This window comes from Bombus fervidus, chromosome 13 (assembly GCF_041682495.2).
Source record: "Bombus fervidus isolate BK054 chromosome 13, iyBomFerv1, whole genome shotgun sequence".
Lineage (NCBI taxonomy): Eukaryota > Metazoa > Arthropoda > Insecta > Hymenoptera > Apidae > Bombus > Bombus fervidus.
Genome location: NC_091529.1, coordinates 3195039 through 3222191, shown reverse-complemented (window position 1 = coordinate 3222191; position 27153 = coordinate 3195039). Strand labels below are relative to the sequence as shown.

The 27153-nt window shown below is 31.1% G+C and overlaps 1 protein-coding gene across 2 annotated transcripts in view; it reads right to left on the bottom strand.

Annotated features, from left to right (window-relative positions):
* Window positions 1–27153, bottom strand: part of Jeb (low-density lipoprotein receptor domain-containing jelly belly protein) — a 98940-nt gene that overhangs the window by 41711 nt on the left and 30076 nt on the right. The window lies entirely within an intron of this gene.

The following is a 27153-nucleotide window of genomic DNA, read 5'->3' as shown; positions in this document are numbered from 1 at the left end:
TTCGTCGTTTAACAAGTGCTATTTAGACTGTCGCTTCCGACGGTAAACATTGGTTTCAGACACGAAATCGAAAGTACATGTATGCAATATGTTTCGATAATTTCGTTATTTATTCTCGAGCTCGACTATATAGTTTGATAATAAATAGGAGAAATAATTTAGTAAATTGATTCTAGAAGCCGGCCTGATTTATAGTTTGGTTTTGCAGAGAATTAATTTTGATTATTTTGTTGATATAATGTGACATATGCATGGCATAATACTTTAGTAATAATTAAAACTATCATTATTATTAAATTATTACTATCAAATTATTACACGTACAGATGGTAACCCGTGAATTTTTGAATAATTTATTATACATAATAATCAGAATATTATTACATTGGAATTATTATATACCTACATATGTATATAATGTTTCATAGATTTTTGAATAAATTTATTATACATAATAATCAGAATATTATTACATTGGAATTATTATATACCTACATATGTATATGATATGTCATAGATTTTTGTATAAATTTTGCTATAGCATTCTATGACTAAAAGTAAGATGAAAGTGTCGTATAAATTCATGTCGTATAAATTTAACGAATAAAGATAATAGTGTGTTGAGATTTTAAAATTATATCGATAATAGTAGATAATACTTTGAAAATACGAGAATGCACAGATGCAAAGTAATATCAAGAATTATTGGATTTATTCGGCAAACTAATTTGTTATTTAATATACCTACTTAACTCGCTATACATAATTTAGTAAATTAATATGAAACACGAAACCTCATTTAGTTACTCTTGCCTTGTTATTATCATTCATACATATGTATATTTATTTCCATTCCCATCACATGCTACATTTTTATTAATGACATTTGAACTGCTTTAATAAATCACTTATGGTTGACAGAAATAGACACTTAGATAGATAAAATATCAAATTGAATTAAATGAAATTATATAAGTAGATACATCATCAAATAGATGTTCTCATTTAATGCAGATTCTTAAAATTAGATATTAATTTAATAACTGAAATCAAAAGAAACATTTTCGTAAAAATTATAGATTATTTTACTTTTACATTTTATAAATAATACTTAAAAAACATAAAGGTATTTACGTACTTTTGTAATTTAAGTATTTACCAAAAATTGCCCATTTCTGCTCGAAAAGAAATTCCACGTGTTTCGCTTTGCATCCTGACATAATTTTCTGAAATAAGCGAACGTGGCATATTTAACGAAATTGAAGTAACGAGGTACAAACTGGTTACATTGACTATTTTATGGTGGTAATTACCCATTCATTGTAAATAGAAATAACTAGTCTCGCCTTAAACAAAGGAATCTTTTTAACAGACCTTGTAAAAATGGTTCGTTATAATGCTTGCTAAATTAAACCAGGAAAATACTGATAAGAAAAAATTAAGGACTTAATGCGAAGGACACGATGTAAAGTTCAAGTACACTGTTTTAGAAATTTTAAAGAACCCTCGGTGCTTTTTTACACTTTAAGAAACTTCTCAGACAAAAGGGAGAATTTTCTTTTATTCTACATCCTTCTTTATCAGATTGATTTCTTCATATGTACAATTGCATTTTCAAGAAATTTAGGTCTATCTTTATACTTCTTAAACTTCCATTATAAAATCTAAGTTCCCGATTAACAGTATTTATTAGGTTTGTTTAAGTTTATTTAGGTTAATAATTACATTTTCGAGCAAGTTATCCTGATTTATATATACTTTATTAAATTTTTATCGTAAGATTTTAATTTCTCCAATTAATAGTTCTTTATTAGTCTACTTTTTATTTGTATTTCCAATAGATCTATTTTTTCATTTACTTTCAATTTTATTTCTATTGTGGTTTAACTACTTGATATTTTTTCTCCATTAAACTCCTGTTTCATCAGCTATCAATAAATATTTTTTTACATAAACCAATTAATATTTAATTGTATAATTTCTAAAAGTATTCTTCAAAGTTTTTATAAATATTCATTCTTTACAATAAATATTTGCTACAAAATATTTATTACAACTATTACGAATATTTATTCTTTATAATTATTTATTCGTATGCCGCATTTAACAATTTCTTGTATAAAGTAAAATTATAAAGTTTAACGAATTTAGAAATTTTCTAAGTTTTAAGAAACTTTCAAAGCAAAGACATTCAATAATATTGAATATCATTTTCTATTAGATTTATTTTTTTACGTTTATAATTAAACTTTTATGGGATTTGCCTTAATTTTTATATTTTTTTTTACTTCAACCTTCAAATATAGTTATATAATTACCCATTGTCTTTGCTCAATCTTTGAACTATTGTGATTTACAAGCTATTTATCATCATTTTACTCATCAGTCATCTTCATTTATTACTTAATTTCCTTTTAACTTTTATCTTTATCGTACTTTCCATGTTTCGTATTTTATAAGTCTCTCTACTCTAAATAAATTTAGTTATTTTAATTCGACATTAACATTTAACATTGGCACTGACATTTAATCGCTTTGAACAACTTTCTATCCGTAAAGCGAAAGGTTAAATTTCAATCACTAGAACATCAGCAACATTTCGTAGCTCGTAAATTTAAATCAGCCGCGTGTCTGACATATGAGGGGCATATTCTACTGCGTGTGGGAAACGCGTTTATTTTCGTTGGTTCGTGTTACACCATCGTACACGACACGATAGTTTAATCTAGAAAATGCGAAATTAAGACCGTCTCGATGAAATGTGTATACGAGCCAGCGTGAAAAACGTTCCTCGCTCTTGTTTCGCCGACACAAAAGAATGTTAATTCATAATTATAATTTGTGCACGTCACGACGTCTCGTCTGGTTTTTCAATGCTTCTTTCTGATAATTACAGACTATTTGATCGTAGTACGGTTAAGAACAGCAGGTATTATTGATTTTCCTGAAACGTCGGGTTTTTCAAAATTAATTAAAATTTAATACCTCGAGATCTCATAAATATCCTCGATTTAATTAAAACGTGTGAAGTAAAACGTGTCGCGATCCGGATCGAAACATGAATGCTTAGTTGATTATTGAAACAATCGCGTGAAATTAATGTCAAAATGAAAGGAGAAGCACGAAATTTATTGTTATTTCTAAAGTTCCTTAATAATTAATAATATAGCACTGATAATAATATTAATAATGAAGCTAATTAAGTCATACGGATTTATTATTTGGTATTAAATATTAACTTTTAAAATTCAATTTTTAATTTTGCTTTATCTGGTACGATCATATAAAAGCTCAGGATGTTTCCACACAATCCGAGCAAATTAAGTATTCGATATACGAATGGAAACAATATCTACAAATAAGCGAATAAGCAAATAAAATTCTAACAGTTATATCTTCGATAAAAAGCAATGTAAAATAAATCGAATGAAAAAAGAAAAAGCTCATGTTTCTAAATAGTCCAAGAGAATTGAGGATTTATAAAAAAAAAAAAACAAATACACGAAGAAAATTCTAAACATTATGTTTTCGATAGAAACCAAAGTAAAACGAATCAAATAAAAAAAAGCCATATTTCTGAACGGCCGGAAAAAAGAACAAATCCAAAAATTCGGTCGAATAGAAACAAAATCAAGGTATAAGCGAAGTTTATTGAAACGAGTTTCAAAAATTATATTTTCGATAGAAAGCAAAGTAAAACGATAGACCAAAAGAAAAAGAAAGGAAGGTAGGATAGAAGGAAGAAAGCCGACAGGCCGATTCGGCGACGTGCACACGAGGCCAGGCTACAGAGCACGGCCGCGTCTGCGATCGATTCAGCTTCCAGAATATTTCGTTGAGAGAAGCGGCGTCACGACCATAATCCACGAAAGCGTCATTATGCACGGAAACCACACAGAGCCAGAACGCGACGCCCAGCTGTCGGTCGCTCCCTTATGCAACAGATTACACCCTGCAATGCCAGAAATCAAAGGTGCTTGCTGAACCATGTCCTCGAATCATCCTAACAACGTCTGAAAACCACCACGAAAATACGTCGAGGGTAAAGGACTAACTTGAAACACTATAGATTCCGACCATCGAGGGACTAAATCCGAGCTTACATTTTGTACTTCCTTTTCAGTATTACGTAATCGATATATCAACCACGGAAGTTCTCGTATACTTTGAAAGATTACTTTCGCTTGAATGAAACATACTACTGTGCAATGGGGTATGTATATTATATGAATAATATCATAATAATCATAATATATGATATTCATGATATTATATATAATATATTCATAATATTATATATAATATTATACATTATATATTATAATATAATATTCATATTATATATAATATAGTATACGAATATTATATATAATAACAAGTTAATTCAATTTCAATTATCAGTTGAGATATAATATATTCATAATATTATATACAATATTATATATTATAATATAATATTATTAAATATATTATTATATATATAATTATTATTCACATATAATATTATATTACATATAGTATTATGAATATATTATATATATTATGCGAATATTATATATAATAACAAACATTTCAATTACCAGTTGAAATAATTTCATATTAAATATTATTGAGGAAACTATTCCTTCTAAACACTTTCCTTTTTTTCCATTTTATGGTATAGTGAAATATGATGCCTCTTTTCCATTGGATACCTTAATATTTAAAGATTTTAATTACTCCCTAATAATTATTTATGTTTAGTTCATTCTCATAAGTATAAATAATTCGGACAGAGATTTGTTTCACTTGTAAAATATTATAACGAATACTATAGTTTAGATATTTCATGCATAAATATATATGTATATATATATTAATAATAGCTTTATAGTCATATATTTATTTTTTAACATATAAAGCAATAATAAAATAGTGGCTGTAATTGCTATGGCATAAAACATACTAATTTTGCGGCGAAAACTTGCAGTATTCTATTTTAATAGAAATGGTCTTCCTGTAGATTGTACACAGACTTTTGTGGCTAACTATAAAAGGAATGTAAATTTCATGTCAAATACAGAGTTAAATACTGTAAATGTTAGAATAATTTATTTTAACTTTCAAAACAATTACAAGACGAAGCTAAAATTGTTAATGTTAATTTTAAACTGAAAACCTATTCTGACATTTATATCGTTTGTCATTTCAAATAGCCGATTTCGTTCTGTAAAATTATGTTGTATTTATCGTACTGCTTACTTTTTAGCAGTACATCTACTAAAACGTACTTCTACTACATCTACTTTAACATTTTCTATAAAAATATACACGTATAAGGGCGCATTTTTGAAAACCTAAATAATCATTTGTATATATAATTATACATAAAAGCATTAATTTTTTCTCCGCGTTATATATATTTTTTTATATATCGTTGAATTCAATTTCTTCGGCAGAAATTTAGTATTTTAGTTGTCGTTAACTTTAGTGCAAGTGTATATTGTTACCATTTGGAAATATACTCACATTTTCTATGTAACAAGCATCTAACAGTTATTGCACTGATGTGATGCAATGTATTTATCAAAGTATAAAGTCTGGATATGAACGAATAAATAAGTTGCCTATCTATGAATAAAAGCTGTTTTGTATTTTTCTATCTTAGTATACATAGATATACATCAAAACCAGAATATCTTAATATTATTCATTACTATTGTCTTTGCTTTCGTATTTAAAACTACCAATATGCTGAAATATTTTAAAAATTGTGTCATGCATCCAATCTAAGCTAACGTATTTTATTGTATAATATTTGTAGTATAATATGTAGTAATATATGTAGTATAATCTGGTAACTAATTCTTTGAAATATAAAAATTCAGAAAAAAAAAATGAATTTTCTCAATTAATTTCCTATAATTTTCTAACACATAAATCACCATCATTCAAACGTTTTATTAGATTTGAAAAGATTACGTATTCGAGTTCACGACTTAAGAATAAACGAGAAATAAACGTCTCGAACGAAGAGGGAAAGGTCTGATTTAAAGCATCGAAAGCTGCTCGCTCGAACAACCAACCAGGGCGTGGCTCAATAGTTTCAGAGGCTTTCTAACATGGTTCGACTTAATACTACGATTCTACTTTATTTGATTGTTGCACACGGAATGATTAATTTTATACACGTATAAAATCGTTCAGAATTTAGTGACTAAAGTTGAATATAGTGTTATAAATATTTGTTAATCGTTTTATTAAGAGGAGAAGTATACGCAACAAATCATATCGCAATTAAAAATATATTAAATTACGAAGCAATATTTGCTCCGAACCATTTTCTTACGTTATATCATTAATATAACGCGGTAAAAGTTAATGTGAAAAATTGAGCTTGAGAAAAAAATGCTCTGTATTAAAAATAAGCCAATATAATTAACTAAAGATATTCAGTGTAATAGCTATAATTATAAAATACGATTATGATGATATCTTACATGTAATAATTGTATTAAACGTAATTGTGTATTACAACCCTTTTTCCGTATCTACCGCCTACGCCTATCTACCCCTTTTTCTTGCTCTTTTATCCCTTTCTTTGTTATCTTGCTTCCTTCTTTCACTCTTTTCCCTTTCTGCACTTTTTACTCCCTTCTCTCTTCTTCCCTTCTTTTATCTCTGCTTTACGTTCCATGCTTGCCCTATCATCCCTTTCATATTTTCCTTTTTCTCTTCTTCCCCTTCCTTACCTCTCTTTCTACATTTCTTTCCTTCCCGCTCTCTTGCTTCTTCGCCTTCCCTTCCTTTTTCCTCTTTTTCTTCCCGTTCTACCTTCCTTCTCTTTATTCTTTTTTTCTCTTTATTCTTTACCTTCCTTTTAAATTTTTCATCCCTCTCTCATTCGAGATATAGGAATTTCTTACATTCTTAGTTGCAGTCATATACATATGCAGTTAGATTAATATTCGGACGCAGCATTATTTCTGAATTTTTTGCTTTGTATAAAAGAGAATAATTTAAATATCGTATTGTTGTTTTGCGAGAGTATGAACGATTTATTGTACAGCCTGGAAATACGTAAATAATTTCTCCCTGTACCCAAAGTAGACTATTTATTAGAATATTTAGAGGATGATCTCTATCTACCATCCATTCTTAATTTTATTTACAGCAGAGAACAAAAGAAAGCATAAAATATAAGCAATATAAAAAGCACCACAATTTTAGAAAAAATATTATATTAATATATTATATTAATTATTGTATTATATCAATATATAATATATTATATATATGTATAATAATATATTAATATATAATATTATATAATATGTACAAATATTAATTATTATATTAATATAATATTATGACAAGAACAATTAGATTATGAATAAATATAAAACAGACAACTGTTTCCAATACAATAACAAATATATGGTATAATAAAGTCACCATTAATATAATGCAGTTATTATACATAACCGATGAATTGATATACTATTATTGATAAATAAAATTGTTGCATTTTAATCTTGTTTCTCCTGCCATTATATAAACGTATGAATTTACATAGACATCCGATATCCAGCTGTAACGTTCCTTGGTTCTGACATCATTTACGCTAATATATCCCACTTTGTATAGTAACACAGAAAAATACAGTGTTCTCTCAGTCATTCACTTCGCTAATACTACTACAAACAAATTCTGCCTAAAACTACCATAAACCGGAAACCAAACACAAATTTTTCCCACAAACTAAATGTTACACGAGTAACACAGGTGGCTACGTGTTAATTGTGAATAGTGATTCGCCGCTAGAAATAGAAACCGTGGTCACGATTTCGTTTCCTGGTGTCGTCGTGGATCACCCCTTGCCGTGTTTCCACGTAAGGGGTAAGTTACCGTAGAAATTAGGGGCGATATAAGTGTTTCCAAAGCTGGTATGATAACGAACGGGGCTTCTCTTACCGTTGGATGTATTCGTGGTTGTGGAAAGCCAGCTGTTTTGGGGTGGATTCTTTAATGGGGGTGACGGTTGGAGATTAACGAAGTGGCGGCGTTTGTGGGCGAGGCGGCTGCTTTCCAACCAGGATCATGGTGGATAGAAATACTATGGTGATCGAGGTTTGTGGGTGTGGTTGTTATATTATAATTGCGCGTTCTACGACGTGGTCGTTAAGAATGTTGCTATATTAACGTTTGTAGGAGAGATAATTACGAAGGTTGTAATAGTTATTATTATAGATAGTCATGCTGGCTTCTGTATAATAATCGCGGATGATTGATGTGTTTGTAATATTTCTCAAATTACTTAAATTTCCTAATTATCTTAACATTACTATGAAAATTGTCGGCGCTAATGGATCTACATGAAAAGGCAATTTTTGAGATCCATTGGGATTATTATTATTGCAGTCGGTACTAACCATATCTTAGTTGTCTTGTCTTATTTTCTGCGTGATAACTTTATGTTGCAGTGAAATGAAATTTTTAAGCTTTCTTCCAAGAGAAAGCACTCCTTTATTTCTACGAAAATCGCTATGACTATAAAAAATCGTTTAAGAGAATGGCATGTTTGTATTATCCTTCTGAACAATAAAAATTACTAGGTCAGTGAATATGCAGTCAGTCGAGAAAGTCTTCCTATCAAATTTGTCACAAAATTATTTATACTCGCGCGTCAATATAGCCATCACAGATACATTTCTAAAGAGAATTAAGACAATTGAAGCGTTTAACTCACAAAAATCTTGCGAATAAAATTACATGGGTAAGGTGAAAGTGAATTACGTTAAGCAAAGCTGCGTTACGTTTTAACGATATGTGTTTTAACGTGTCAAAGAAATTCACAGAGTTAACATTCTCACTGTAATATTTTATATTTAAGAAGCGTACGCAAACTTTTGTAACTGTCTGGAAAACTTTCCAGCAAGATCATTATGGTTATTAAAACTCGAACAAACCATAAAACCACTATTTACTCTTCTCGCATTATTCAAGACGATATTCCAGCGTTGGTACGTGTATCGTCGAAAACAATTCGCGAACTTTTCTATTAGCGAGACTATCCAAGAACGAAACAGTTCGTGAAAAATGAGAAAAACGCGAGAGAAAAGTTTCGTCGTGGCTCGCCATATCCTTGAATCTTTCGTTCTATTTTTCATTCCCTTTTTTGTCACGGCCAAGCATTTTTCCTCGTGCTTTTTTCCTTCAACCTTTCTTTCTCCCTATGTTATTGAGATAATAATGAGTAATAGCCTCGCTGAAACCCCCCACGGGGAAAATATCATAGAAAGTTTACAGAAGCCCTATCGTTCTCGGTACGTCGTATTACGAAAGATAATTTTTGTTTGAAAATGAATAGCCCGGTTCGATCTTAAATCATCGGTTAACCTGGCAGCCTTTCTCTCCATAATAGGACGTTACGTAGACGCGTTATCAGAAACAGATTCGCAACTGGAACGAAAATTATCAAGGAATATCGATACAAACGAGAACGGGCACGTTTCGATGCGCGATTGCAAATAGTTGTTTGCTTTTAACTTTCGACGCAATACGCAACGCTATACGACCCATAGACGTATTTCTGGCGAAATCGATGTTCTTCAATCTGCGAAACGTTTCCGCGTTGTGTATTTTCTTGTCTTTACATGGAGTTTCATCGTAAAGATTTATGTACACAAATGGAATGGAAATTTTTAATTAGAGAATTTATTTCTCCATGTATTGATATTTCAATGTTTCAGAAGTAAAATTAATTACTTAAACCGTTTATTGTCTATCATTCATTTATTTTCATTTTCACTATTTAATTATAATCATTTATACGAAAAAGTCGTAGTTTTCTTAAGTGTACGAACTTTCATTCGCATTATACGTTTCTTAAAACCCACTCTTTTTCAAATTATTCGCTTATGAAACACATCTTTTAACCTCTCTTATACAACGTTTTCTAGTATTATACTTCAGGTTCCAATCTCTTAGAAACAAAATTACACAAAACCTCTTACGTATTCCTACAAAAGAAAAAAAAAATTACGTTTTATTTATTATACGAATGCTGAACAAATAAGTCGACTTTATATCGGAGATAAGATTAAGATGGAACTTAAAAAATATCAGTACCATCAAGAAAGATATATCTTGTATACAAGCATTTAAGGTATATACTTAAGTGACTACCGTCACACGTACATTTTTATATCGTTTCTAGTAAAGCAATTGAAAAATTGAACAAAATGATCTCGTTTCGTGTGACATTTATGTCTGTTTAGAGCCAGTTTCCGTATATCTACAGCGTTTCATGTTACTCACATTAACTGTACATGTAACTAACTATACATTGCAAATAATAGAATGAATTATCACCAAGTCCTTTAATTGATAATTTCAATTTATAGTGTACGAATTCCATAAAAACGTAGTAAATGCTGCTTCCAATTATCGATATATTATGAATCTGTATTTTTGGTATAATTTAAATAATATTGCCACGAATCAATTAAAATATATACTTACTTACTTACGTAATACTTATGAACTGTAGCGTGCTTCAATTCAATTCAAATGAAAGCAACACTATTTGAAAATCATTGCTTCCTTTATACAATGAAAAGTTAATATTAGGTCGTCCGAAAAGTTTATTTCGTTTTATAAGGGAAATAATGGATGCACAACATTTTCCGTTTTACATTATTTTGTCGAATCACGTATGATTCATCTTGTTCTATCAAAATAAGGATCATAACGACAGACAGATTAGGTTTCATGTTTATATAAAGATGCGTCGTTGTAAAAGACAGACACTTTTCGGACAATCTAATATTTATTTTACTATTCGAATCCGACAAGATAAAGAGATTCCACTGTGACGCGTAGAGTCGAACGAAGTTCGCGTTAATAAAGCTGCAAAAAAAAGTCTCGGGAGGATAAGATTCAAGCACTAAGGAGTCAGATGGGAGATACGGTTTACTCAAAGGCGAAGGGAATCGACTCTGGCATTTCCTGAGATTCATCGGGGGATGCTCGGTTAATTCTCAACCAGAGGATACGAAGCTTTCTTTATCTTCTTCGAATCTCCTGGATGAGTGGCTGGAATCCTTGGAAGCCTTCCAGCGTCAGGGGTAAAACACCCTCACGAGCGTTTCTCTGCTCGTCACCGGATTTCCTATGAATTGAAACCGACCAGGGATATCCTGAAACGCGTTACAGACACGTTTCAGGACTTCGGAGATTACTAACGACCTCGCTGGATTCAAGGAACTTCTTCCATCGAGTGCTCCTCTATGTTATATTAAGCATAATGTTCCTTTGAAAATTATCGCGCTTGGGGTTAACTGAAATTACGAAATGATTGGCTATTTAATCTCAACGTTTCGATTTCTTTCATTACAGAATTATTGTAGAATTATTATTGAATTATCGTGGGTGAAACATGCTTCGGAATGAAATTCAATGATTGATGATGAAGAGGATATTATTATATTATACACATATGACTAGACTGCTGTTAGACATAGAAAATACTTTTAAACGAAATTTGACGATTTGGAGATACGGAGAATATTTCTAAAAGACAATCTAATGATATGAAAATACTTTGGAATAGTATTTGACATTTTGACGGTACGAAGAATATTTCGGAAGAAAATTTCGTGATAGAGAGACGATTTCGTGATGTGAAAGTACTTTGGAACGAAATGGGGCGATTTGACAGTATGAAGAACACTTCGAAATGGAGTTTGGAAATTCTATTACGCGAAGAATACTTTTGTTTGACGACAGAAAGAGCACTTCTGAATCGAATTTGACAATTTTATTACGCGGACAATGCTATCGATGAAATATGAATTTTGTTAAAGAAAACTAAAGAAAATCGATTTCTATAGTTTGTCAAGCATATTTGCGTTAAACAATACCAATTTTGCCTTTTTCTTTCTACCTATACTCTTTTTTTTTTTTATTGAATGGTGGAATGAAACTATACGGTAATTTCATTCTAAAATTCTTTTATTCAAGAAAATCAATTTTCCAAGTCATTTTATGCTTTCGCTAGATTGAAGAATGGTCGGTAAAATTCCCAATGGTAAAAAATGGAAACTCAAAATATGGAATAATTTTGTTCCACGCGAATTCCTTTATTCAGAAAAATCGATTTTTTCACTTTGTCAAATACACGTGTCACGCTACGATACTCATTTTGTATGCAACAACTCATGATATACTCAGACCTTCGTGTGGGTGCGTACGTAGTTCTGAGTTTAGGTATGTTCTATAGGTGGATACGAGTGCGTGGGTGTTTCACCACGTGTTGGTGATCGTCGGAAGGTTGTTTTTTTTTTGGCTTTTTTCCTTTCTACAAATCTTGTTCTTCTCGGGTTGCATCAGCCTTTCAAAGGCTTTTTGCATAATGTGAAGCCATCCGAAGAACCTCATAGGTGTCCACACGCCCTCGCCTCAACCTCTAACCTTCAAAAGATCCTCCCACAGCGAAGGACATATTACACGTAAGGTTAGGTTAGCTCCAAGGATTTTACGAACTATCATTTCTAACTTTTAATAGTTGCATCTTGCATTCTCATGTTCTCTCGTATATTCACGTCCATTGCTTTACACGCAAAATTGCAATTTCAGCTTACACCTTGATGGTCGAATTTGAAGTTTTAATAAGTTTATGACGTGCTAAATATCTACATCTCTGTTTTTCCCATTATTTATGGTTAAAGAAATCGCTTGGATGAATTAGTAGCAACGTATAAAGTTAAAGAAGAAATTATCTGGACCAATAAATTATTTTACTCTTCTTCTAAGGAATAAAAAATCCATCGATTGGTGTATAAAAAACGTAATACTTTTAATACATTGCGTTAATCCCACTTAACGAAGATGGCTAGTCCTGATAACTCGAAGAAGATAAATTCGTAAGAGGAAAACCACGAAACACGATAATCGTTGTCTTTTTCTTTTTTTGTTTTGATATAACTTTTTGTATGTTTCATTTTATAAGAGTAACGAAGAAATTAACGAACCTAAGATGATCAAAACTCTCTGTATAAATTATGTAACCCTATATGTACCCTTTAAGCGCTGTTAAGCGTGCGCCGTGGACTGGCCACTCTTTACGAAGAAGCACACCGTGGGCTGCGTATTTTTTGCGAAAGGCATTGTAGTCTGCTACACACTTTGATTTTCACTTTGGTTTATCAGTTTGATAATTAATTTTCTTTGTTTCGACGAAATCATCAGGATGTAAAGTGGATAATATTCATACGTCTTTTTCATCACGTCATTTTAACATCACTTTTAGCTTAAATTGAATGGTTATGTGAGAACGCATATATGCGTTCATAGCTCTCAAAGGGTTAATAAGTATTATAAATTTTTAAACTTTTAAACTCTCCCTTCTGTGATACCACGTGCACAATTTTTGCTTCCACAAACAACCTCGCAATTTTCACATCGACACAACATAAGCGCGGCCAAAATTCAAACTCGGAAAAACTTCATATCGCCTGTTTGTATTTTCTAATTGTGATATCGCGCATCGTCAGTCGCTCGACATTTGCATCCGCGTTAAAAATTAAACTCTCGCAAAGCCCGGTAGCTACAAACCGATTCAATTTAACAAATGTTTGACGAACTCGCGCGATGTGGTTGCGTCCGGTCGTCAGGATAATTGAACGGTTCAATATTCACGAGGCTGTACTTTTAATACCAAAGTTCGCTGCGCGTTTCACACAGCTGTTTCAACGAATCTCTTCCTTCGTTTCTAGCCATTCTTTTTTCTTTTTTTTTTTTTTTTTTTTATCGCGCAAACGAAACGGAGCTGGAACGACACAGTTCGAAATGGTTAGAACGAAACAGAATAAAGTAAGTAGGATAAAATAAAGCAATTGTCGAGAGTATCAGGAGCCGCAAATAAAATGTCCAGACAAGGATCTCTAAAAAGTAACGGCTGTAAAAATGGTTCGAGATATTTTAAATATGTAAAGTAAATGGTATAAAGAAACTCCAGTCACTGTTCGAATGTTCCAATAAAAGTAAAAATTCACAAGTTCCTTAAAATGATTTCGAGTAATATTTTTTATAGAATTTCAATAAAGAAAAAGACCTTAAAATTTCTGGAATTCGTCAAAAGCTTTATACAAATTTTGTACGATTATGTAATCACGTAAATCATAGACACTAAGAGAATCCTACAACTTAGACAGCTAAAAGATCTATTAATAGAATAATTTGGAAAAGAAATTTGCCGAACTCCGAAACCTCGAACTTTCAACATTCGAAAATATTGAATTTGCGACGCTCAAAGATTTCAAAATTTCACTTCGATTCAATTACCAATGTTTCTGGAATTCCATTAACATTGGTAATCGCTGTCCCGCCGAAGAGATACGTCAGAATGAAATTTTCCAACTGACGTTTCGTACCAAGATAAATAGCCGCGCGTTCAGATAAATAGAAATTATTACAATACATATTGATAAACGGCACGCTTGCTTTGTAACCGATTCCCCCTGCACGTGTTTTTTCATTATAATAGATCTTATTGAATATTCTCTTTTCTCCTTTTCTGCGATCATCTAACCGCGTACCGAGTAAATAACATCTGCGTTGACAACTACTTTTATGCAATAGAACAATGCGTGCATGAGATACGCTGCTACTCACAAGTGGCTCATAACATCAACAGAGAAATGACAAACGCTGTCATTCGTTATTGATAACAAATATGTACAATCGTATTTTTAAATTCAATTCCTACTATAGAGCTAAAAATTGTTGAAAATGACAACGTGAGTTCGCGCCCACCATCCATATACAGATGCGTTAGTTACAAAAAACAGTAATTAGAAGATTGTTCTAGATACAATCGATAAACTCAATCGATAATTTTAAGATGTTCTTTTGTTTCTCTTTTTTCCCCTAGTCCATGTAAGTGTGTGTAATAAAGGTTTTTCGCCTCAGAACGGTGTGATAGATTTATCCGTACAATATAGTAATAACTATTGTGATCCTACCTCTGAATATAGAAATAACAACAAAAATTGTTGCTCTGTTATTGTGGAATGATTCGATAAGAGAGAGAATATTTAAGAAAATATTTCAGAGAGAACAATATTTTCATCTGTGAATAATTTGACGAATATAACGACTCCCGAAAGTATTTAAACACTTCCAGAAACTTTTCATGTATACGTATATTATACAAAACATTTGGAATTGTAACATTTGTCATTGGGGTTGTAACGAGACACGACTGATCTTCGTGATTATATCGATAAAATTTGCAACGTATCTGTAAATGTATATAAAAGTTACAAGATATTTGTTGCAAAATAGCTTCACTTCGCAAAGATTAGCAAAGTATTTGAACAGTCAATTATTCGCTATATTAATATTTAATAAGACCATCTTTAGCGTCAATTGTACGTTCAAAACTACTATTCATACTAGTTTTTCACTACGTGAAAAATGTATATATGCGATAAATAACTCGTAACTTCTATGTACGTAAATCACGATAGTCATATCTTTTTATAGCGCTAACGAAATTTCAAAAAATTTTACGTAATACATCGATAAAAGTTTCCCATAGAAAGTGTTCCGATACTTTCGTGAGTTATTGTGCATTGACACTAACTAATTCGTATTAATGTATACGAAAGCTAAAGTAATGCTGGAACTCAAATGTTTATATACAAACATTTGGTTGAAGAAGGAAATGGTACTTTGTTTTGAAATTGCGAAACACCCGGTAGTAACGGTGATACTATTCCCAAGGATCGTAGGCGAAAAAGGACTCTTCTTCGCCATTACGGAACGTTCCTTCAGAAAAAGGCGTGTCAATACTTTTTATTAAAAGAATTGTCCTCTTAACACAGCAGAGATACTCAACAGGTGGAGGAACGTTCTTTCCGACACCGTTTATTTTCACATATAGTTGAGAAAAGGTTTCCGCTCCAGTAAAATAGCTCACTGACCGAGCGAAAATCCTAAACTGTTCAACATTTTCTAAAACTAATTTTTGGCAAAATAACGAATTACTTTTTATGCGTGAATTTATATGATATTCTATGATATCTAAATTTGTAGACATTTTCTTTTTTTTTTTAAACAGTATTTTGTGTAATATCTTGGAATGGAACATTCTCAAAATTTTTTATGTTCTTCTGTCTTATTCTATGATTTTAAATCTCTAAACAAATGAATAAATATTCTTATAGTTTCGTTTTAATTATTTCTTTATGGAATAATGCATTCAAGATTTTATACAATTACGTAACTATCGAAATTAGGGCATTTATTTTTCATTTCATGTTTAGCAAATACTTTATCAAATGTTTAACAAATAATTTATCTCCAAATGAAAATGTTCAAACCTTTCTTTATTTTTATGCTAATTTAAACGTTTCAGAAGAAAAGAAAATATTAAACTGGTTAAACTTCCAAGATTATTATTTTTTTTTTTTTTTTTTTTTAGAACAATGAGTTAAACGTAGATTTGCAAACTGATTATACTCTATAAAATAATTTAACTCTTCAGAAAATTAAGGTAACGACAGATCACGTTTGTTTCAATTCCGCTTCGTTGTCTGGTTGAGATCTACAACACAAGTTTCGATCGTAGAGCGTATTCTCGCAATGCAAATTATCGAACTTCCAATTCGGAGCAACTACATAAAATTTCCAAGTGGCGAACTCTGTGCGTTGGAAGTTCTTCGTTAATGTAGTTCCACGGTCGATGACAATTTATAGTCCCCTGTTATTGTTAATTTCGTTGCATCCTGCATCCACATTGTTCAACTCTTCAGGGAGCGTTATTATGAAAGTTCAGGTTACTGGTTTCGAGACATTTAACGATGTACATTACTTAAATAACTGTAATCGCCATTACGAAATATGTACATAATTATCGATAGAAACAATTTTACTAATAAATTACTTGACCTATATTGATCAAGTGACCTAATAAAGGAGTATCGTCTCTATCGAGTAGCTTTTTTTACTTGCGAAGCGTTCCTCTATAGAGTTTCATTAGGCAATAAGTTTATAAGGATGTGCTGTAAATTATATAATCAATGACATTCGGAAATTCTAAAATTTCAGAAAAATTTTAAAGATATTTCTATGCTAGTCGTACTACTATTAATAATAGATAATTAAGTTCGTGAATAAATTACTTGCTAATTTATTGATTTCGTAGAGATTTTCATCCAACTATTTTTTTTTATAATTTTTCTCGTCCGTCAATTTTAAATCGAGTAATAAATTTCGAAATGGCTTGATTGGATAATACGTAATTTTCGCGAAGCTGACAATTTCAAAAAGTTCTCAGCGTGGGATTTTTTTAAACAAAGAGCTTTTTCCATAGTTGGATACCTTGAGAATATTTTTAATTGGAAAGTCGACGGTTTTGAATATATAAATTATTCAAATAGTTTTAAAGTTTCTCGTAACAAATTTTTAAATATGAATGTTGAAAGCGGTTTTCTATTTTATTTTTTAAACTCTTCAAAAGTCAATTTTTGTTACATTTTTCATATTGCAATTTTTAATGGATTTTTAATGGATTGAAAATTTAATAGTTAATAGACGTTCATATATTATATTCTTAAACGTCTTTTTTATACCTTCACCTTTTTTATTTTCATATATCACATGTATTTGTTTTAAAATAATGAACTTGAATTGTACATATTAATTTACGTAAATTTCGTTAATTTTAAGATTAGGGAACATCAGAAAAATGTTCTAACTAATAATTTTTCTAATTCCAATAATTTTAATAATGATTGTACCCTTTATATGCATAAAAAAAAATGTTTTATGACAATAGAGTGCATAGCCGCAATTAGAAACATTTTATTCTCTTCACAAAAATTCTAGCAATTACTCGTGCTTTGTAGTACATCTGAATTACTTGTATATTTTATTTCATCCCTTGTCTCGTTTCCTCCGTGCAAAATCCTGTTGTTATTTATAGCGAGAAATAGAAACCAAGCAAAAAATTATACAATTTTTATCAACTGACCGCTGTATCTTTCTATCTAACAATAAACTGCAATAAACTATGGTCGTGTCGTATACACACAGTGGCATTGAAAACATACACAGTCGAATATTTTAGTCAATTTGCAGCGATAGCGCACTAAATTCACAACATATAAAATTATATACGTGTATGATAGCTGCGGGTTTTTATGCACAAAATAAAAGAACTTTGCCAAAATAGATTGGATATTAGTCAAGGGCAGAGTTTGACACGTTTTAAAAAATAAGTGTTGCGCGAATGCAACATTCAGACTATAAGAGTTAATTTGAAAAATCAATAAAATTCATATACTGTGGCTACAAAAAGTATTTGCACCACAAAATAAGAGAACTTTGCCAAAATAGATTGGATATTAGTCAAGGGTAGAGTTTGACACGTTTTAAAAAATAAGTGTTGCGCAAATGCAACACTGAGACTATAAGAGTTAATTTGAAAAATCAATAAAATTTATATACAGTGGCTACAAAAAGTATCTGCACAGATTTTTCTTATTTTCCGATGAAGAATTTTTTTATCAAGTTGAATATTTCGTTTGCATAGTACAAAATTTCTGTAGGTATATGAATAATGAAAATACTATTAAAAGGTATTAAATGTAGCTAATATATTTGTATCTAATTAACTAGTATCTAAATGCTGTAATTAATATAACACAATTGTAGTCAGTGTACGTACGACTGTTATCACAAATCTACCAAAGCATCCTGATGCTTTTGAACGGGAGCGTATATGGAATATTCATCGTAATATTGGTCATAGCTGTGTAACGTTTAATGGATCGCGTAAATATTCCGATCACGGATGTCCGATTACGTCATTGTTCGATATCCACATAGATTTATAGGAATAGTGACGTCAGCTTTCGTATCGTGACCCGAATGTAATACGCGTCGAAATCGCTCAAATTTTCTGAGGAATTTTTTTTTTAAGAATTCCATCAGGATATCTATGCTAAATCATATTGGTACAACACTGTTACAAAAACTATAACAAGTTGCGTGAAACAAGAGAAAAACAAATCTCTCATATTTCGAATAACCTTTTTGTGTTTCAAATGTGAATAGTCTTTTGGTTGGAAAAAAAGAATAATACGGCTGAAACAAAATCAATTTATAATCATTTAACACGTTAAAATAGCATTTCGAAGGAAATTTATCCAATTTGTTGTTTGTCATTTAGAGCGAAATAAAAGGTTGTTAACCTTATAGGATTCACCTATGTTATTCATTAAATTTATTGAGTATTGTATCGAAATTCTATTTCTACAATATCGGAAAGTTGAATTTTGTCAGATACGAAGAGGATGGAATTAAGGATGCAATATTTTAATAAATATTTCACATTAAAAATTTTCCAAATAAAAACACACTGGAGAGAAAATTTAGAAAACAACAAAATCTACAATTTGTTAATATTTATCAAACAAGCCAAACTACTCTATAGTATCATATTAATATTAATATTTCACACATATCTCTCGTACAAATATATGAAATATAAATATCCCTCAAAAGGTTATAAGTGTTACCCTTACCCAGCATTTATAAATGCTTATCATATAGTTAAAAAATCATTTACTCACGGTATTTTCTTTATACGAAAAATTTCGATTCCTTGATAAATATTTAATATCTGGCCATTTGCAAGCCATCAGAAACAATAAAGAATTTCTCAAAGAGCCATATAAAAGTGATACGATTCGGGAGAGACACTAAGCTCACGATTTACTAAAATTTAATATTCCTCTCCGGTAAAAAAAAGCAATCAAATGAAGCTTTTATTAATACCGACAGATACGAGAGTGTACCTCGAATCGTGTATCTCGAGTAGAACTGGTGCATCGTGTTACAGGAAACACGCGAGAGCGAACAGAATGGCAGTGTAAACGATTTGTACGCTTGTAACAGGCGCGGTATCGGAAACGACGACGCTCGACACCCCGACGAAAGCACCCCGTATTCCAGGATGTTATCCGATCAATATAAATTGCCGACTGGAAATGTCGCGACACATTACGTAAAGTTCAGCGATTCACGGCCGGGGCCTCCACGTGCGGATCAACCTCTCTCTCTCCTCGTTTAAACAAAGACCGCCAAATTGGTGATGATATTTCGTGAAATAAACGAGAATTAAAGCGATGCGACGAGAATTAAAGGGCGACGGACGAAACGGGGAAAGTGGTTGGTTTTGCGCGAAGGGGTGAAACGTCACACGCGAGAACTCCAAAAGAGTTAACGTCGGCTCTATAAATAAAGCGAACTAAATTTAGAACGCCCGTTTTTTTCGCTCGCAACCGTTTTGTTTTTTTTTTCTTCTTTTTTTTTCTCCCCAGAAAAAACGTTTGTTACGCTCGATCTCTATGGAGGAGAAACAGAGAAGATGGAGGATCGATGGGCCAGAAATAGAATTTTTGTGTACCTTCGCGGTACGAAACGCGAATTTGAATATTTCTGAGAGAATTTTGTAAACATGTATGTGAGTTTACGTATCGAGCTTATTCGAAGCTCCAGCGAGAGATAGAAGTATTCGTGCAGTTAGTTAGTTGTTGAATTAAAAGATTTCCTATATTATTACAGGCATTCAAGTATATGTAATTGTATATTATACGCAGATATTTTCGAGTAGAAACGTATACAAAAACAAAAATTAGTTTGCAAATATCTCATAACATCGAAAGAATACCTTAAAGAATCTTTGGAAAGAGCTGAGAACTATGAAACCCATAGGAGAACACGATTAGTCACTTCCATTTTTTACAGGAGAGAATTTTTTAAAATTCAATATTTCATATAAAATTCATTGTCAATTACTCTCATGTCATTAAAATTGTCCACTGCTGGTAGGGCTAAATATGTATGTATTTTTTCATTCTCTTCATAATTTTAAGGATATTGTTCCTGTCTTAATATTGAAATATTGTTTCAAAACTTCATCGACTATACCTTTGTACTTAACAGGTCCTTTTGACTTTCTCTTTAATCATAAAATAACGTTAAAATAAAAAATCAACGAAGTATCATACTCTTTTCTGTGATCTTCACATAGAATCAAAATTTGTTCAAAATTTACTTATCCGTATCCGATATATCGCACATAAATTGTTTGTAAAAAGTGGAAGCACACTGAATATTAATTAAAACACGGAAATTAATCAGCAATGTTTTTGTTACGACAAAATATTACCATTTTTTGTAAAAAAAGCTGATAAAACGAGAAGCTTTTCGAATCAAAAAGAATATTTCATTGCACTTTCCGAAATATTTGAAATTTTAAATATTGCCATTAAAAATCTGTTAAAATATTTGTAGAAATATTTAATGTCAAAACGTTATCATATAATTCAATTAACATTTGTTTCTGTACATTTATTATTATAACTATATAGAAAAAGATAATAAGGAAAGACAAATGTAAGTGTCTATGTATAACATACAATTATGTATATTCGTTTGGTTGACGTCGATGAAAGTTTGATTTGGTTTGCCTTCTCTAAATCAACGATCGTGGACTTCGTTCGTATTAAATCCTGAGTCATTTGTTTGTTTGTAGCATGCACTCGGCGATAACGGAAGGATACTAGTTAAATCTAACGATCGTCTTGTTCTATCGAACGGCCTCCACATCGGAACCGATTCAATTCATTTGCGTTTCATTAATCAAAACGAAAATGCATCGTGACGCAAGCGATAAAAATTCGTAGGCTTTCAGCTGAAAGATTCGATAATCTTGACATTCCCAAACATAAATTGCGTGACTCTCAATAAAGAAATGACATTTGACCATAGAAAAACAGTTGACGCATCCATTAATAAAATAAATAATAACAATAAAAGGAAGAAATGTGACAGAAAAATCTACTTGATAAGGCGATCGTTCTTATATAATTTCAAACGTATTTTATTGTATAAAGTTTTAGGCACCGTTAATAAAAAATTTTAGAACTGAAAATACGGCAGTTCATTTTTCAAAGACAATTTTTTAATCAAGTTTGAATACTTCACAAGCAAGGGATATTTCGATTGAAAAGTTCTCAATTTGGTTAATTGAAACTTTAAAATATTCAGGAAAGAGAGATGAAATATTCTCTTTGACTCGAAAAGTTTCTTGTTTTACCAGCCCTTGAAATCTATTGAAAGCTCCCGAATTTGAAGAAACTAGTTTCTTTACGTTCGTAAACATTCTGTTTAAGGATATTGTACATCGAAATTATATAACAATATAGTAGAATTTTAATTTAATTAATATTATATCGAAATATAATAAATAGATATTGAATAATAAACAAGTAAATAAATACAAATTTAATAAATGAATTACATAGTTTTAAAATCAGGAATTCACTGATTCTAATTTACGAATTTCTTCATTCAAAAAGTTAAACACTTCAAGAAAATAAAGCTTTCACTTTGAAATCATATTACGATTCAAACAATTCTAATTTCGAAAAATCCACAAAGTCCTGCATTGTAATTTAAAAATTTTGAGGAAATCCAAAGCGTTCGAAACTAGTCGAGCAATATACAATTGGGAAATTTTTCATTTTAAAATTTGATCATTTAGAAAATTCTCAGGTATAAAATACTCTGGACGCAATTTTGTTCTACGAGAGATTTATGTGTCAAAGAACAGCCTAATTGAAAAACTTTCGTAATCAGAAATTGACCGAATAGAAATTTATCAATTTGGAAAGTTCTTCAATACCATTTTCAATCTGCAATTTAAAAATACCTTCATTTTGCGCATAATAATTCGACTGGTTTTATAAGATTCATCCTAAGCTGAATAAAGATTTTTAACGAAGAAATTCTCAATCTGCGAAATTCTTAATTCGTTCGATAGGAAACACAAAGAGCCATACAGGAAACTATCAAATTATAAAATTATTAGTCAATACATCGTTCTATATATTTCAATCGTATAATATACAGGGTGACTAATAATTTCCTTTGGTGGTGTTCAGTAAAAATGCGATAATATTCAACAAAAATTCGTCGATAAACTTCTTCCAGTAAAACAAACGAATGTGTTCGTACAAATGCCACAATGCGACATTTCTCCCAGTTCACATGAACTTGTTTTTTATTCGTTAATCTCTGGGCGGAAGATACGACGATGCATCAGAATATGATATCGGAGCGTAATTGAGATGCACAATAAAAATCGCATCGGCACTTTCCTTCTTGGATTCTGGGACAACGCGACCATTGTTCGCTATTGGCTATTAGAAAAATCCTCGATTCTGTAATCTGAATTTCTCAAGTTTAATTGTCGATCGAAGATAGGAATATAATTCACGAGGAAATAAAGCTTGAGGGAGAACATTTCCATAAAAAGGAATTAATAAGAAACTAGAAGTAATAAGAGAAACCTTTCAACGTTACGTTTTAGTATTATTTATTATTCATAGTGTCTCGGCGTTTGTGCAACGAACAAGGCGGAGTTGAAAATACAGAGTAAACATTTTTCGTTTGTGACTTCGTTCTCGGGAGAAATGAATTTGAAAATTTGCTTGCTTCGTATTAAATCTCTTACATATTTGGACGTAGTACACTTTTTATAGAGAAAATAGAAATGTACTATCGATTAGTATATAGAAAAGTAAATAGTTTCGTTTACAAAGGCTATGAGTTTAAATTAGGAACTGGTCCTCCACTTCCGGAAAAATATCAGCGTCATTCGACACCGCGTCACTTTGTCTAATTTTTCCCCGGCCTTCTAACGTTTCAAAAACATGACGTAAAATGAGAGTGATTACGTAGAATATATTGTAAGTAGGTGTACGTGTATGTGTATTGTTAAAAAATTTAGGTTATTTTTGATATTCGCGATCTATGACAGAAATGCAGATCAAAGCTAATGTAATTCGCTACATTTGTCTTTATTCTATCGTTCGTATTCGTATATTTATCATTCTTCGTTTTGTTGGACAAACATAATATTTATTGAATAAGACTAGAAAAAAAAATTATTTGCTGAAATATAACGGAAAAAATTATATGGTTTATTTAAAAAAGGTAATTTTAAATTCACTGTGAAAAAGAAAAGTATTTTCAAAGATGATTATTAACTTTATACTTAACCCATTTAACGTAGTTCAATTTTACTTAATTAGATAGATAACTCTATTTTCCTGCCTTTCGTCCTTGGAAAGAGGGTAGCCACGTGGTAGTACCTACGAAATCAATATACGTACATATACAACATACATCGATACAATACTTTAAAAACAGTTCCAATACTTAGGATACTTTTAATTATAGTTACTTAGTTTAATTATAAGATAGGATAATTTTAATTACTTTGATTTTATTAGATTATCGTGATAAGAAAACGATGTAGAACATTCTATATTTTATTGATCTAGATATAGAGTTTTCTAAATAGAAAATCGAAAGTTTCAAGCTCAGTAAGAAATATGGTTAACTATATTAAAATTTTAATAATCTTAGACTGTGTAATTTTTCAAGATATTTTTGCAGATTTTTCTTCATCGTTTTAACTGTTTTGATACTATATTATTGTATAGTACCTTAATGCTATATTGTAAATATTCAAAGTAGCCATTTTTCAGAGGACGTGAATGAGAAGCCCGTTTAAATTTAGTATGTGTTCATTACATAATCTAATGGTAGCATAACGAGGCTATCAAACGTTACTTGACCTTTTTATTACATCTTTATTATAAAAGAATTTCCTACGTAGATAACGCACAACGACGAAGGAAAAAAGAGCGCGGAATCAGTTGAACAAAAATTGACAGAATTGATACTGTCGTAAGCGATTAGCATTCTTCCCGATAACCGTTGATATCATGCTTACATGAAAAGAGGAATATCGAGAATCAGGAAAACGAAGTACAAATCCGATACAAAATCTCGGATTAGAAACGACAAAAGTCCAAAAGGTAAATTGAAAACTACGAAATGAATTGTGTAGAATAAAACATGAAGGAATTATATCGATACATAATATAAACATAGAGAACGATGAAATATGCAAAATGTTAAAATATTACAATCTAAAATTTTTAACGCTCATAGTAGACATCAAATTGATAAAAATAATTTTCTATCATTTTATAGGAATATAAATTACTTAATATACAGTTTAACCTACTCGCGCATAATAAAATTATGATGTTTAAAATGATTAAAATAAATAAAACAAATATAAAGAAAGTGTTCGAAAAGAACAAAATTGAAATAAATAGAATATTTATATATGTACGGATATGTATCGCCTAAACTAAAGAAAGACACATCGAATACTTTGAACTTTTCAGATTCTCAATTTTTTTTACTGTGCAATGATTATTTCCTTTACGTATATTTTACACGTTACTTCAGAGTCTCATCCTTAATTTAAGCAGGTTGAACAAAATTAGCAAAGATATCTCACTCAAAAAACAGTAAAAATAATTTTCTAATTATTTTAATTCGTATCTCTCCATGTGACTTTTATTCGATTTGTTGCTCCCGCGTTTCTATCGTTTTAGTTCAATATCTTATTTATAACTATAACTTTATTTTTTATTTGAGAAATTTCCTAAAATGAAATGCATGTCGTTCGCCAAGAAATAATCTGATACCCGTGACTTTAACAGTGCGCCATCATTCTCCATTTTCATACTCTCTTTTAAGCTCGATGCAAGAATGACCAAATAATCACGTTCCATGCATCGTGTTACATCGGTTACGCTCGTTCACCGGCGTGTAATCAAAAGGTACAAAGGAGCTGGTGTTGCTGTTTGTTTGGTGTCCCCTCAAAAACGCGGTAGCACACAGGATACGCAACACGATTTTCAACGATACGTCCACGCGTTCCTTTGATCACGGAACAACCTGTTCGTGGATGGAAATCCTCAAAGAGGAAAATATACGTGGCGATCCCCGAACGGAAGGGTCATTGAAAGATCATCGAGGATCGATCGACGAACGAAAATTGAATAATCCTTATCGACGAATAGAAATTCATCGGAATGATTGTTATTCAAGATCGATCGTTGTCGTCTACGATAAAAATATTCGAACTTGCGCTTATCTTTGGCAAGATTGTATTTTAATCGAGTTACTGCGTATGAAATGTTATTTATCCGAACTTCGAATTTGAGAAGCGACAATAGATATCGCCTATCGGATTTTAATTATCGTGTGCTTTCACGAAGCTGAATGGAAATCTCGAACAAGGATTCATAGCACATTTTGGCTACAGTCGAATTAACAGTATAGTTCTAGTATAGTAGTCGATCATTTTATTACACGCAGGTTGCAGATATTTCGTGAGAAAGCGGTGTAACATTGAACACAAGAAACACACTGGATGTTTGACAGTTATGAAACAGTATAACTTAAAAATCCCAAAATCTGCTAAATTTCGTTAGAAACAAAAAGAATAAGTGAGATAGAAACGAAGATAGGTCGGCTGACTCGTTTTCGTATATATGGATTTTTTTAATTATCTATAAATAATTATCATTCACCTTTTTTAATACCTTCCATAGTCCTGACTGTGTAACGCTCTATCGAAAAGAAACTCATTTTCTATGGAAGTTTAATAAAGTTTCCGAGATGAAGAAGAACTCCGAACCAGAATGGACTCTCGACTCGAATGGCATTTTTCTATTTTTCTGGATGGAGCAACGGTCACAGTGTTATCACTTCTAAGCTAGTTACACGCGGCTTATTAATAACAAAGTTGGTAGCATGTTAATTCTATTCGAGTTCGATTTTCACGTAACACGTTAAATGAGGTTACAAGTTTATAAATCAAAATCATAAGCGAGATATCGGAAAATAATTCTTTTCGGGGAACCTTTTACATGTACTCGACGCATGCTTCAAAATATGAAAGGCTTTTCTTTATTACTTTCAAGTTAAACGAAACGTTAGAAATATTTAAGGTAAGGTTTCTTGACGAATACGCTGCGGATATTTAAAAAAATTTGAATATCCAAAAACGAAGAAGTCATAAAGAAAATGACAAAATTTCTCGAAATAGTATTATGGATACCACGTTTCAATTGTTATGGGATCTATATATTAGGTTCTCCGAAAAGTATCTTTCTTTTGCAAACGTGTTTTTTACAATAGTGCACCTTTGTACAAACGTGAAAC